A 15328-nucleotide genomic window follows, 5' to 3' on the forward strand; every position below is an offset into this window, starting at 1 on the left:
CGAGAGAGAGAGAGAGAGAGAGAGAGAGAGAGAGAGAGAGAGAGAGAAAGGGGGAGAGAGGGAAAAAGAAAGGGTTGATATCCAGGGCAAGATGGTGATGTTTTCAGAGAAGGCGAATTCCTATATATAAGCAAGGCAGAGAAGGAGAAATAGAAGAAGAAGAAGAAGAAGAAGAAGAAGAAGGAGAAACAGGAATCCCGTGAATTGTGACACACCACCTTCGAGGAGGGGGGGTGGGGGCGGGCAGGTGGCATTAACATAAATGACACACGGGTGCGTATATACGTGGCTGGCCTTGACATTGGCTCGCGCGTATATATGACTATATTTGCACGTCGAACGGGTGTGTGTGTATACGTAGATGTCGAAGATGTTGATATGACTTCCTTTATGGCGTTTAAGTTTGTGTATTTGCATCTGTGTAACTAGTCTGTGTATTTGCTGGTGAGTAGATACTATTCCGTATACATTTGCGTACGTGCGTGTACTATAATAGTGCATACGCGTATGAGACCTATTGAGTCGATATATAAATGCTCAAGTTACGTTTTTATACTTTGCGCATGTTCATATATGCAAGTCCGTATTAGCATATAACGTGAAAATACGTTCCCGAATGCGTATATGCAAACGCTTACGCATACGTAACGGACGTATACGGTGGCGTGTGTTTATATACAAGTATGTATGCATGCGCAGCGTGTTTGCACTTTCGTTGATGTCTACATGAAAGCGCTTATACATAAATGCACCAGTGTCCGCATACATTTGCGTATGAGGAAGGCTTTAACCATATCGGTTCGTATACTTCAAGTCCTCTAATGCCAGGCTTGGGAATTCTTTCCTTTCCCTGCCTCGATTTCCCAGACCCCTATATAAAGCCGTGGGTATACACCCAGCGCGTCTTCCCTCTTCGCTCTGTTTTCTTGCAATCTTTGCGTCTGGGCTGTACAGAAAACTCGTTTTCTGATGAAACCTTTTATCTTTATTGTAGATACCATGAGAATCATTACTACCGTATTAGAGTTTAGTTTATGCTTCATTTCTATCACAAGACGCATTACTTTTAGAGTGGAACATGATTTCTCCATATTGATTCTGTCATGCGAATCATTACTATCATACTAATGTACGATATTTGAATCGCTTGTGCTATGAGAATCTGCATCCAGAATTATTATGTTTTATTTTTGTTTTTGATCTGGCGGGAGGTCTTTGACATCACAGTAAACTTGCAATTTATATATATATATATATATATATATATATATATATATATATATATGTGTGTGTGTGTGTGTGTGTGTGTGTGTGTGTGTGTGTGTGTGTGTGTGTGTGTATTTTATTCGACCCATAAAAAATAAATGACTGCCTAAACTGCACAGGTCTTTGACTTCATAGGTAAACTTGCAATTTATATATATATATATATATATATATATATTTTTTTTTTTATTCGACCATAAAGAAATGACTGCGTAAACTGCAAAGTGTAAGTCAATCCCTTTCCATCTCATTCTCTAGTCTTCTGCCAATATCTCAAAACCCTCCATGTCAACTGTAACTGACGGTCACTAGTGTCCGATCATGTTACTCATCCAAAATCACTAGTCGTGAATGCAAAGTGTTCTAATTAGTATGTATAATCCCATTTTTCTAGTCAGTGAAGTGATCATCAAGGCCGTAGTCTTTCCTCCTTAGTTACTGTATCATTCTCAGGTCCCTGAAGTGTTACTCACTAATAATTAGGAAGCGCCTCAGTGACGTGGTTGGTATGGTATTTGCTTTCCACCTCGGTGGTCGCGGGTTCGATTCTCGGCCATTCCATTGAGGAGTGAGAGATGTGTATTTCTGGTGATAGAAGTTCACTCTCGACGTTGTTCGGAAGTCACGTCAAGCCGTTGGTCCCGTTGCTGAATAACCACTGGTGGTTCCATGCAACGTAAAAACACCATACAAATAAACAACTAATAATTAGGCCCTAGTTCCTTAATCCTGCGTTATAGCTCGTATATTTTTGGTGATTATAAGTTTTTAAGTATTATTGCCTAATAATCAGCTATTAGTAATTAAGATGGTGTTGTTAAGTAGGTAAGTATTTATTGTTATAATCAGTCCAATTTATAGCGGTCATCAAAATCTATATTTATAAAAGTTATCCAAATCTAGTATATTTATAGCGATCATCAAAATCTAGCATATTTATAGAGATCATCTAAATCTATATTTATAGCGGTCATCAATCTAGTGTATTTACAGAGGTCATCAAAATATAGTATATTCTGTAATCAGGAGTCCATGGTCTTCCTTCCTGTATGTAAAGATCGTACTTACACATGGAAGCAATCACTTCGGTAAGACGTCATTTCCTGTTCATCAGGCCCATATTCCCCTGGCCCCAAGCCCCCCCCCCCCCCCCCCCCCCCCCCCCACCCCCCCCCCCCCCCCCCCCCCTCTCCCCTGTGATAAGAGGTCCGTAGTTTCAGTTCCAACCGAAGTCAGATCGCGTGAAGTGGTGCATTGCTTACACGAATCGTCCCAGAAGTTGTCTCCGGAGTGTCGTTGACAACGACGAGTTACCCAACGAAACGCTTAATTAATGTAACAGAGTTTGCCCAACTTTTTAATGAGGTGTAAAGTTGGGAGTATAATTCTTTCTACTCCTTTTTTTAAAAGGATTTCGACATTTTATTTTGTTGGGGGAGAAGGCGAAGGTGTCGAGAGCAGCGCATACAAGCGCAGGGTGCTTTGCTTTTGTTTGCGCCATTCTTCGCCCCGAAATTAGGCCTGGAGACGTTTTTTTCACGCTCAGCGTAACTTAGGACGTATTTAGAGTCATTCACCACGAAGCACGACGTCGCGCATACAGCGAATAGCCGTCGGGGATCAGCGAAAAACTGAGGGGGACGAAGAAGAAAAAGAACGAGGAGTACCAACATGGCGACCACTCGAGACGTAAACAAAGAGCGTAGGAACTCTCTCTCTCTATATATATTATATATCTTTTTTCCCCCAGATTTAATGAGATTAAAGACAATTTCACTCTCAATGGCCAGAGAACTTTATGCCCTCTCGAGAGGGCAAAAGAGGGCCTCCTCCGGCCTCCTCAGTGCCTCATTACGGCCTCTGATGTCGGGAGGAAAGTTCGTGTAGTGCAACAAAAAGTTTTTCCTGGAAAGAGCCGTGGGTAATACTCCGTGTTCCTCAACATGGAGTGGCTTTTCGTAACCTTAAACTAAAGGAGTCGTTGGGCTGTTGGGCGAGTTAATTCGATGATGTGTCGCTGCTGCTTTGTATTACCAAAAACAGGCCAACTACAGAACGGGCAAACTTGACGGGAAGGAATGATGGTTTTCAACCTCTCTCTCCTCCTCCCCCCTCTCTCGTCTCTCTCATCTCTCTCTTCTCTCTATCTCTCTCTACTCTCTGTGTGTGTGTGTATTCTCTTCCTTTCCTGGTAATTGTGTCATGTTGGCTATCGTCCTTTCCTGCCATTTATAACATTTCTCTCTGTCTTTTGCATTCTACTATTTTCCGTTCTCTTCTGTTTTTTATCATTCCTACTTCCATCATCACTTTTATCCTTTTGCCTCTATTTACCTTTTTTTTCTCTACCTGCCATTTTCTTTCCCTTTTTGTCCCCCATCTTCTGTGCGTGTCTTGTCTTCCATTTTACTTCAACGTTTTCACGTCTCCTTTGTCATTCTGATGTCCTCTCTCTCTCTCTCTCTCTCTCTCTCTCTCTCTCTCTCTCACACCACCCCTCCTCCTCCCTCTCTCCCCACCACCCCCCCCCCCACCCCTCTCTGCAGCCCCCTCGACCTCTGGGAGCAGGGCATATTTAGAAATCTCAGCAGCATTTAATTACGAACCTTTTGAGGACAAACCCGCCTCTTAAAGGCTCTGTGGGCTTCTAATGAATAACTTGCTCCCCAAAGAGACAGTCCGGTAATGACAGAGCCTGAATGCCAGCTCCGTGGAAGGGGAGAGAGAGAGAGAGGAGAGAGAGAGAGAGAGAGAGAGAGAGAAAGTGGAAAGATGGAGATGCACGGAGAGTGAAATAGTAAGGATGAATAGGTAGAATTGATAAAGGGGTAATGAGAGAGAGAGAGAGAGAGAGAGAGAGAGAGATGATAAGGCTAGATAGGTAGATTGATAAAGGGGTAATGAAGGGAGAGAGAGAGAGAGAGAGAGAGAGAGATTCACGAGAGAGTAAACTCGTAAGGATGGGCAGGTTAATAAAGGGGCAACGAGCTCAGAGAGAGAGAGAGAGAGAGAGAGAGAGAGAGAGAGAGATGTACTACATAGTCAGTTCTTATGAGAGAGAGAGAGAGAGAGGGTGAGAGAGTTTATGGAAATGACAACGAGACGGAGAAGAGAGAGAGAGAGAAAAAAAAGAAAGCTTCGAGCTTCACTTTTAAGTGCTCGAAAAAAGTGGTGGACACTTTTGTAAAGTGGTCTGGCGTGATACTGAATACATAAAATTACTGTCTTGGTTTTCATCTCGGGGGTTGGAGTTGTCCTCGTCCACAGAGAGAGAGAGAGAGAGAGAGAGAGAGAGAGAGAGAGAGAGAGAGAGAGACTCTGACTCCGTTAGGACGCATCCGTCCTTAGTCTTCGTCCCTTGAAAGTTGGTAAGTTTTCTTGTGTCATCACATTCCCATTTTCTTCTGCGGAAAATATATGAAAGAAAACGGGGCATTCTTGCTGAAAACGGATTGGATTTCGTTTGTTCAATACGAGACTGAAATTCGTTTCTGCTGTCAGCAGTAAGAAAAGGATTTTTTTTAATAAACTACGGTATGGAGTAGATACCTCTCTCTCTCTCTCTCTCTCTCTCTCTCTCTCTCTCTCTGCTATTCCCTCGGCATTTAGAGAAAGCTATTTTGACATTTTGTTATTTAGAATTCTGTATAACAAGAAGTCAATTTTTCTTACCTAAATAAAATATAAATTCCTCCTCCTCCTCCTCTTCTTCTTTTTTATAACTTCTCGAAAATGTTTACTGGTGCTAGATCAGTTCCAGGAAGGAAAAAGTTGCATAATGTGGTCACATTTAAGAGATTGTGGTAATTGCTTTAACTGTTTATCTGTCACATTCAAGGGAAAAACAATATAAGAAGCGAATATTTCATGTGGGCCAAACAAACCTAGTCGAAGTCAGTATTTCCAGAGTCTGATGAGTTCCAGATGGAAAAATCATTTTCAGAGGTGAGGATTTCTTGTAAAAGTGGCATATTTGTTATTTTTGATTGGTGTTAAGTTCAGAGGTTTTCACGAGAAGTTCGTATTTCTCGCCCCAAGAAGCATTAGGAATACTCATACAGGCAGTCCCCGGGTTATAGCATGGTCAGGTTCAGTCGTTCCAGATTTAAGGCGCTTGCCTCATGGCGCTGTTAATGTGCTTTACAACGTACATGCATTCCTCGGGTTACATCAGGTTTGGTAGTCCCGGGTTACATCACGTTCGGGTTAAGTCGTTCCGTACTTAAGCGCTTGCCTCATGGCACTGTTAACGTGCTTTACAATATAAGGCAGTCCCCGGGTTACATCAGGTCCGGGTTAAGTCGTTCCGTACTTAAAGCACTATTTATTCCTATTATAATTATGATGATTTGGGTTAGAGGATTTTTGGCTTATGGCGTTATGCCGGGAACGGAATCCCTGCTGTAACCTGGCGACTGCCTGTAGTTGGGATACCGAATGTGTTAGTGGACGTAAGGCCAGCAACTTCATCCCATAAGCCATAGCATGAGAATGAAAAGGAATTATTTTGACATTCCCTTGCAACAGACCTTAGCGACCATGTTTATGCGGCAATGAGCCACAGTGAAGAAACCTAAGGATTAAAGGAGTTGGACATCTCAATGCGGAAGAGACGGGATGGAAAGTAAAAAAAAAAAGGCAGAAAGCACTGCATCTGGGGAGCTTTATAAAGGGACGACTTAAAAGAACCTTCTTTGCTGTCTGCAGTGTGCCATACAAGGGATGGATTGAGCGAGAAAGTGAATTAGTACATGAGCGAGTGAGTGAGTGAAATAAATAGTATTAAGTGCTTAACCGGCAGTTCAAGTCTCATCCTTAAAGACTTGAGCCGGATATCTCGCGGGGCGGGGGGACCGGTTGGGGGATTGGGGTCGGTGGGGGAGGGGGGCGGGGGAGGGGGAGGGGGGGTAAGAGACGCGTGAAGACATACCTTTGCCGAAAATCAATAATTGGACCAGACGCCGATCGGAACTTGCCGGTGCACCAAAATGGCGAAGAAGTGGTGTTGTAGTTGGCAGTACTTCATCATTTTTATAATTATAATAATGATAATAATATTTTTATTATTATTATTTTATTATTATTATTATTATTATTATTATTATATATAATAATTGGTAATAAATGGTTTCAATATTATTATTGGTATTATTATTCGTAGTTTTAAATCCCACTCTCTTTTCCAATATTGTATCTTTCGTACCTGGGTTTGCCCGTCCCAGCGTCTTCAGTGCCCCTCGTGCGGTGCACTGTAGGTATATTACGTTGTCCTGGTTTGCTCTTCTGAAAATTCATCATCATCATGTATTCGCAAAAATAAAGTGTCCTCTTAGCTGTCTCCTAATCGCTTCTCGACATTTTGTCTGTTCCTTCCAGAAGAGCCTTTTCCAGATCGTGTCTCCTAATCGCTCCTCGACATTTTGTGGTAGATCCTTATCTGTTCTTTCCAGGGCTTTTTTTCCAGAGCTTCTTCGATAGGTTCCTTACAGGATTCCGAAGGGTCAGTCGCCCTCTGGAACTCTTCCATCCTCCCTCGAGTTAGCTGAACTATCGCTCGAGTTATCCCAGGTTATATGTGATCTGCCGCAAGTGACCCGTCTGGAACCTGGAGACTTTGGCGTCTTCACCGGAGCTACTTCTGTCTTCGGGAATTCTTGGGGGGTCGTTTGGAATGTCATAGTGTCGTCCAGCAGATGGTGAAGATCTGGAGTGATTCGTCATCTCCTTTTCTATCTATAAATGAGGATAATCATGTCTCAATAGATGAAGGTTCTTCCAAAGCTGGAAATTCTTCGAAGAAGAAGTGTCGGCGCCTGAAGACGCTGGAGCCAGAGTCCTGAAAGAGTTCCAGCAGGTCGACGCGAAGTTTCTCTCTTCACTGGACTTGATTTTACGTGTCCGTTCGTGTGTTGGTTTATGTAATGATTCGTTTTCTAGTTTGGCTTTTTTTCTGGTAAAAGATATTTTTTTATGGAAATATGTTTTAATTTCATTACGAACTTCAATAATTGCGATTTGTCAATAAAGGACTTTGAGTGACTAATAAAGAATGATTTCGATTTCGACATGAAATAAACAGCGGTGTTTATATACTATATATATATATATATATATATATATATATATTATATATAATATATATATAGATGGACAGATAATAAAAAGTAACGTATTTTATGTTTCATATAAATAATGGAATTTTTCAGTATTTTCTTTCTTTTAAGTGATGGAATTATTCGTGTATTTTATTTAATCTACAGCAATAAAATGGGGGTAGTGCCGTCAGTGCACCTCATGCGGTGCACTGTAGGCATTACTGACCTTGCAGCGTGATAGCTGCAACCCCTTTCATTCCTTTTACTGTACCTCCTTTCATATTCTCTGTCTTCCATCTCACTTTCCACCCTCTCCTAACAGTTGATTTATAGCGCAATTGCTACGAGGTTTTCCTCCAGTTACACCAACTGGTTACCTAGCAACGGGACCTACAGCTTATCGTGGGATCCGAACCACATTATATCGAGAAAGGAATTTCTAATCACCAGAAATACATTCCTCTGATTCCACGTTGGCAGAGCAGGGGAGAATCGAACTCGCGACTACCCAATCGGTCGGCGAGCACGGTAAAACCACTCGTCCAACGAGGAACTCTCTCTCTCTCTCTCTCTCTCTCTCTCTCTCTCTCTCTCTCTCTCTCTCTCTCTCTCCTTTCTTTGCCATCTCCTTCATTAATTTCCAGAGACCCTGGAGATGTGCATTCACTGGTCCTCGTTAATTGCACCAATTTGAGAAACGTCTCTCACGCTTGAATTCATCTACGTTTCTCTCTCTCTCTCTCTCTCTCTCTCTCTCTCTCTCTCTCTCTCTCTTTTTATCCTTTCGTTTCCTGCTTCAAGGAAAGGAGAAAGTGGATCTCTCTCCCCTCTTCTCTCTCTCTCCGGTCTCTCTCTCTCTCTCTCACTGCTCTAGGAAAGAGATAGAATATAATTGCGTTCACATTTACCAAATGGGGTGGATAAACATTAAATCTCTCTCTCTCTCTCTCTCTCTCTCTCTCTCTCTCTCTCTCTCTCTCTCTCTCATCATCTATCTATAATCTATATATATATATATATATATATATATATATATATATATATATATATATATATATATATATATATATATATATATACATATACATACATATACATACATATATACATACATACTACATACATACATCTGCTTTACGGATGAGGACAAAAGTAATGGTTAACACGATATGAGATTGGGGAGAAAAGTTAAACTCTCTCTCTCTCTCTCTCTCTCTCTCTCTCTCTCTCTCTCTCTCTCTCTCTCTCTCTCGAAAGAACCTGACAAAGAAGAACTATGAAAAAAAAAAAGGTTAACAGTTTCCTGCGAGAGTCATTATTATGATTCTTTTTTCTTTTATTTTTTGTTATTTTATTCAATGAATGACTCGCGATTTCGTTCATTCACCCATGAAGTGAATGATGTGCTGAAGTTCACAGTGGCTCTCTCCACCTGCATCCCACCATTGCACTCGTGGGGCTTACATTTTTTTATTTTTTTTTTCAATTTTTTTCATTTTTCAGTATCATGATACGATGGGTTCATGTGGTTCTTCGCTGAGTATGTTTTAATATTTGCTGACAGTCAGTGACGTTGCTTGCGTTGCTGACAGTTGCTTTGCTCTGTTGCTGACTACCATTCATTTTCTTTTACGATGACAGTCGTTTTGTTACTGGTAGGGACATTTGTTTTTATCGCTAACAGTGGTATTGATTTTATTGCTGACAGTGGAATTCGTTTTGCTGACAGTATATTCGTTGTTTTGTATCTTACTGTACTGTGCTGACTGTAACATACATTTTTTCTGCGCACGATGAAATTGGTTTTGTTACCGGCCGTGACATTTGTTTCTTTTGTTGCTGACAGTAGCATTTATCATTTTATTGCTGACGGTGCAGTTCGTGTTGTAACTGACAGAATTTAGTTTTAGTGCTGACAGAATTAAGTTTAAATGCTGACACTATAGCTTCGTGGGTGAGTTAAATTAATGTTGTTTATGGCAGTTCTGTTTTCTTGCTGACAATAACATTCGTTTTGACGACTTCAGTTATTTATTTATTTTTTATTTTACCTAATTATCATTCGTTCAGTTGATGACAGAGATTATTTTTCTTGTTTTTTTTTGTGGTTTGTATAATAGCCTTCTTAATAATTTTTTTTTTTATCACAATGACTTTCCTTTTGTTAACGACAACATTATCTTTGCTATTGTCAGCTACATTCGGATTATGGCCCACAATGACAATAGTTTTATAGCTGAAAATGATATTGGATTTCTGACTAACAATTATTAAATTTTTTTAGGGGGTCGATGGATAGAGCTGACAGTGATCTGTGTTTTACTACTGACGCTGACAGTAACTGTATGGCTGAAAGTGTCATTTTTTCCCAAGAACCTTGGTTTCGTAGTTAATAACTCCATCTTATTTTGTGTTTCATATAACGTCATTCATTGTTGTTGTTAATTTGGTAACATTGGAGTGGTTGCTGACAACGACTTCAGCTTAGCTGCTGCCGATAACATTTATTTGGATACGTTAAAAGTGACTCTCCTCGAATTACTATCATTGATCAACAAGACCAGGGATTATTTCTAGTCTTCAATAGGGCTCGGACGCTCCAAAGAACCTTTAGTAACGTCTACAGTCCTCCCTTTAAGGATACGTGATAAGTAATAATTAATTCAGAGTGAATTCATTATTGCTAATGAAGACCCACTTCCAGCCAAGAAACCAAATTTTGAAGAGAGGAAAGTATTTGTGTGTCGGTTTGATTGACTAGCTCGTTAACATGAACACAAATCTTGTTTTACCGTTCAGTGTGGACGTAAGGAAATTGAGAGATTGAGAGTTTACAGTGACACTTAGAATAACAGGATGCTTTAGTCGGTGACCGGAAAATTGGGCATTTGATTGTAGGAAACTCTACGGTCGAGCGGCGCCCGATTTCACTTACCCCCCCCAACACCCACACATTGCTTCCAGTACTTAAGGGGGGATGTCTTTGCAGACATATTATTATTATTATTATTATTATTATTATTATTATTATTATTATTATTATTATTATTATTATTATTCAGGAGATGAACCCTGTTCATACGGAACTAGACCACAACAAGGGGGAATTGACTTGAAATTCAAGCTTCCAAAGAATATTAAGATGTTCATTCGTAGGATGTAACAGTAGGTAAAAATGGGAAATACTGTAAAATATATAATATATATTATATATATATATATATATATATATGTATATATATTATATATATTTGTGTGTGTATTTATGTATGAAGGGCATTTGACAACATTTTTGCAAAGGACAAAGAAAAGGACTTAGAGGAACGCCCTCAGGGACGATGACGAAATACCCACACACCCACGCACATACAGCACAGAACATCTCTCAAGAAGCGTTCCCCCCTACCCCCCCTCTCTCTAGAACCGAAGAAACTCCGAGCTCCTCCGACGACAACGACGACGACCAGGAAGGAAGGAAGCATTCCTGCGCCGTCTTCAGACAGACGAATCCTTTCCACCTACTCTCATTCCGGCCCGCATCCCCCGACATTGCTGGAGGGCTTCGGGCGTTTATGCTTGCCCACCGACTTAAAAAACACTCGATTTCCTCCCTCATTGTCAACCCGGGGGACCTGGAGTCGCTGGAGGATGAAATAATATACTCTTTAATATCCACCAACGTATAAAGGGGCTCCTAATCAGAGTTTGCCTGAGTGGCGTCGGATCCCTGGCGACTGATGGCAACTGTCGCTTGGGAATCTTGCGACGCTCGGCGACGGAAAACATAAACATAAAACATCAACATCATCAACAACAACATCTCGTCTACGAAGAATCGGCAGCTCCGACGACTCGTGGCAGCAGCAGCAGCAGCAGCAGCTATATCCAGCGACGTCGACGCCGCAGATGTGTGGGGGTGGTGGGAAGAGGCGCTTCCTCGGGCGTTAATAAACAGTCTATTCGAAGAATAGTCGCTGCCAATTTCCACGCATTGATGGCGGATTCTCTCGCGGGAGCGAGCGCCCACAATCGCTACCCTGTTTCTCCTCCTCCTCCTCCTCCTCCTCCCGATGGTATGCGGGAGTGATGGAGCTCATCATCCTCCTCTCGACAAAATTGTCAACCGGGAATTATGTATCGGATTAGGACGCCATTGAATGCGCACGCTAATTAAGTCTCCACTCACTGCTTGGTTTTATTGATATACGACTTTTTCTTTCTTTCCATTCCTTTTGTAGTAGATGCTTCTTCCGATGTTACCGTGCTGAGTGAGAGAGAGAGAGAGAGAGAGAGAGAGAGAGAGAGAGAGAAAGAAGAAGAATGTCAAGGATTGGCGGAAACTCTGAAAGGAATTTTTTCCCCTTGAGTTATCAGTATTAGCCGGAATTCTGCTTTTCAGATGAAAGACTCCTCGAGGAGAGCAGCAGTTTTCTGAAACGCGCGGGAAAAACCGATGGAAAAAGCAGCGAGAGCTTTGAAATGGAGAAGATAGAAGAAATATGAGAACAAAAAAAAATGGATTAACTTGAAGTATATGAGAGGGATGCCAGAAGTGGCTTGGAACCCGAGATGAGCAAAAATAGCGTTGATGAGGTTTAAAAAACGCCCAACATTTTGGAGGAGAATACTAGAAGACTATAATTACGGTGAGTGGCGGACATGGAAGGGGATCCAATTTGATCGGAACATGTTCCACAGTTTCTAATTATTATAGATACAGGTTACTAAAGCTTCATATTCCTTTTACTGTACTTCCCTCCATATTCTCTTGTCTTCCTCAATTTCCGTCTCAGCGCTGAGTGATCTCATACGTCCCAGTGCTTGGCCTTTGGTCTAAAGTCTCTATGTATCCAATCCACTCTTGCTTTCTTTAGTCTTACTGTCTAGCTTCTCCAACGGTCACTCTTTAGCGCTCCTAGATCTTTGTACTCCCTCTCACCCTGTTTTCTGGATCTCTTTATGTTGCTGTTTAACCTCTCCAACTCCCTCTTTTCACTCTCTTAAGGTCTGAGATTGTACTACTTTTTTTTCGTCAGTTTCCTACATTCTCAGCTCCTCTTTATGCCCTCTTCCTTCAAATCAAGGTTTCCTAACTTTTTTTTTACTGGTACTCTTTTGGCCAGTGTTCCATTAAGCCGATAGGGGCGAACCCCTTATTTATCGGAGCACCTCACGGAAACCTGATGGATGTGACTGGTTTGATGTTTATTTCAAAATTCTTTTACCAAATTTTTTTATTTTTTGGTTGTTGTTGTTGTAAGAGGTTCTCAGTTCACACCTTTTATTTTATTTTATAGTGGGGTTTGGGTCTGGGGTAGATAAGGATCTAAGGTGCTGGGATACCTGTTCAGTTTTGGGAGACTCCTATCATCGTCGCAAGAAATCCCTGTCAAGTGGCGTCCCATTGCCGTCTTTTCTGGAGCTTTTTGGCAACTCGCCTTCAGACAGTGAGGTACCAAATAGCCAATCCAATTTTCTCTATATATATAGAGATATATATATATATATATATAGTATATATATATATATCATATATATATATATATATATATATATATATAAGTTATATATATACAATATATATATACATATATATATTATATATATATATATATATATATATATAATATATATATTATATATATATATATATATATATATATATATATATATAGATATATATATATATATATATATATATATCTATATATATATATATATATATATATATATATATAGATATAATATATATATATATATATATATATATATATATATATATATATATATATATATATATATATATATATATATATATATATATATATATATATATATATATATATATATATATATATATATATATATATATATATATATATATATATATATATATATATATATATATATAATATATATATATATATATATATATATAATATATATACATATATATTTATATATATATATATATATATATATATATTATATATATATATGTATATATATATTATAAATATTTGTGATATTTCTGGAATGAAAGACGGTTCTGTCACATGCATCCTGGCTAAGCGAACTCTCGAGAATGACTGAGGAGAGTTTGCAGCCCTGTGATTGGCTTATCAACAGCCAATCAGGAGCGTCGTAAGGGACTGGCCTAGACTTCAGATGCACGGTTGATGTGAATCTGCTATAACACTGATACTACTACTTTAACTAGTATGCCATATTTAGGCCTGAGAATCCAACTTTGACGTATATATATATATATAACTCAAGATATTTTGAAAAACTTGAGTTTTTTTAAAGGTGGGGAGTCTGCTACTTAGCTTCGTCATAACAGAAAAACAAGATTATTAGCATAGAGAGAAAGGTCGCCACTTGTATAAAGAAGAGTATACGAATATTTGTTATAGACAATCACAATGGAAAACTTCCCAAGTTTTCATTTGTTATTTATTCTTTCTTTATCCATATTTATGTCGTTATTCTTAGGCATGCCCCACTTTCTCTCCTTTTCTGTGTACTCTAGTTCGATTATCCCTTATTTGTTTACGTCAGGATTTATGTTGTGTTCTTATAATTAACATTTTTCATTCCTTCATCCACTTTTCGGTCTTGGTGATATTTTATTTCATATTGTATAATTATGCAGAAGGTCATCTTTGAAAAGAGAGAGAGAGAAAAAAAAACAACACATATTTTTAGTCTCAGTATTTAATGTTTATTTAAACATTGGAAAGAAAGAAAAGCCTTTTCAGGTTTGGGTTGATTCGACTTTTGCAGAAGTGTGAAATTAACATATTTTTTTCTTCGATTTATAAGAATAAAAATTGATTTTTCCAAACAAAAGAATTTTTCGAATTTCAGCAGATTTTTGTCAGTTTTCAACAAAAACATTATTTTCGATTTTCCCAAAAACAATTATTTTTTATTTTCCGAAAATTTGTATTTAAAAAAAAAATTATTTTCGATTTACCAAAGAAAAATTTTTTTTTCGATTTTCCCAAAAAAGTTATTTCCGATTTTCAGCAAAAATTTATTTTCGATTTTCCAATTTTTTTCGATTTCAAACAAACAAAAAAAACAAAATGTCGATTTTCAGTTGAAATATTATATTCGATTTAATTTTTTTTCGATTTTCAATTTTTTTTTTTCAATTCAAGAAAAATTACCTACTTATTCCCATTTTCCAAGTGAAATTGTTTTTACTACTTCGTAGTAAAAAAAGAAAATTAAACCTATCTCACATTTCACATCCATTACTAGTGAAATAAAAGAGATTGATAATGGATCTCTTCCTATATTATATGTATGTATGTATATATATATATATAGATATATATATATATATATATATAATATATATATATATATATATATGTGTGTATATATATATAGTATATATATATATATATATATATATATATATAATATATATGTATATGTGATATATATATATATATATATATATATATATATATATATATATATATATATATATATAAACCATCTTTAAAAAAAAATTAACTGAACATATTCCTCTCATTTCATGAAAGATAAACAAAACCAACCAAAATTTCTGTTATCATCTTACATCGGCAACATGTCTGGAGACTTACAAAGTACAACTTCAAAAAATAAATAAATAAATAAATAAATAAAGGGTCTTCCTGGAAAGGCGTTTCCAGGGAAACCTTTCCAGGCAAATGGTGATCACGTGTTAAGGCATCCAGTGGTCATTTTATGTAGTGATTGTTATTTCACGATGTTCTACAAATAGGAATTGTCGTTTGTTAATGGTTCTCTAGACAGGAATTGTCGTTTTTTAATGGTTCTCAAATCAGGAATTGTCTTTTTTAAATAGTTCTCAAAAAAGGAATTGTTTTTTAACAGTTCCCAAGACAGGAATGGTCGTATTTTAAAAGTTCCCAAAAAATGAATTATCGTTTTTTAAAAGTTCCCTA

The sequence above is a fragment of the Macrobrachium nipponense genome, chromosome 25, assembly GCF_015104395.2.
Source record: "Macrobrachium nipponense isolate FS-2020 chromosome 25, ASM1510439v2, whole genome shotgun sequence".
In the NCBI taxonomy this organism is placed as follows: domain Eukaryota; kingdom Metazoa; phylum Arthropoda; class Malacostraca; order Decapoda; family Palaemonidae; genus Macrobrachium; species Macrobrachium nipponense.